The 640-nt window shown below is 52.2% G+C and overlaps 1 protein-coding gene across 1 annotated transcript in view; it reads right to left on the reverse strand.

Moving 5' to 3' along the window:
* LYST (lysosomal trafficking regulator) overlaps nt 1–640 on the reverse strand; it is a 166,695-nt gene that overhangs the window by 96,865 nt on the left and 69,190 nt on the right. The gene's annotated exons all lie outside the window — the stretch shown is intronic.

Raw genomic sequence — 640 nt, forward strand, 5'->3', positions numbered from 1 at the left:
CCTGGTGGCGCAGTGGTTGAGAATTCGCCTGCCAATGCAGGGGACATGGGTTCGATCCCTGTTCCGGGAAGATCCCACATGCCGCGGAGCAATTAAGCCTGTGCACCACAACGACTGAGCCTGTGCTCTAGAGCCCATGAGCCACAACTACTGAGCCTGCGTGCCACAACTACTGAAGCCCGTGCGCCTAGAGCCCGTGCTCCACAACAAGAGAAGCCACCGCAGTGAGAAGGACGCGCACCACAAGGAAGAGTAGCCCCCGCTCACCGCAACTAGAGAAAGCCCGCACACAGCAACGAAGACCCAACACAGCCAAAAATAAATAAATGTATAAAAAGAAAAAGAAACACATGAAACACATTACCAATATTAACTATTTACAAATAATTTATTTTCAAAGAGCATTATTAAAAATGGACAGATTTCGGGGCTTCCCTGGTGGCGCAGTGGTTGACAGTCTGCCTGCCAATGCAGGGGACACGGGTTCGTGCCCCAGTCCAGGAAGATCCCACATGCCGCACAGCGGCTAGGCCCGTGAGTCATGGCCACCGGGCCTGCGCATCCGGAGCCTGTGCTCCACAATGGGAGAGGCCACAACAGTAAGAGGCCTGCGTACCACAAAAAAAAAAAAAAAAAAAAA

The sequence above is a fragment of the Physeter macrocephalus genome, chromosome 20 (assembly GCF_002837175.3).
Source record: "Physeter macrocephalus isolate SW-GA chromosome 20, ASM283717v5, whole genome shotgun sequence".
Classification (NCBI taxonomy): Eukaryota; Metazoa; Chordata; class Mammalia; order Artiodactyla; family Physeteridae; genus Physeter; species Physeter macrocephalus.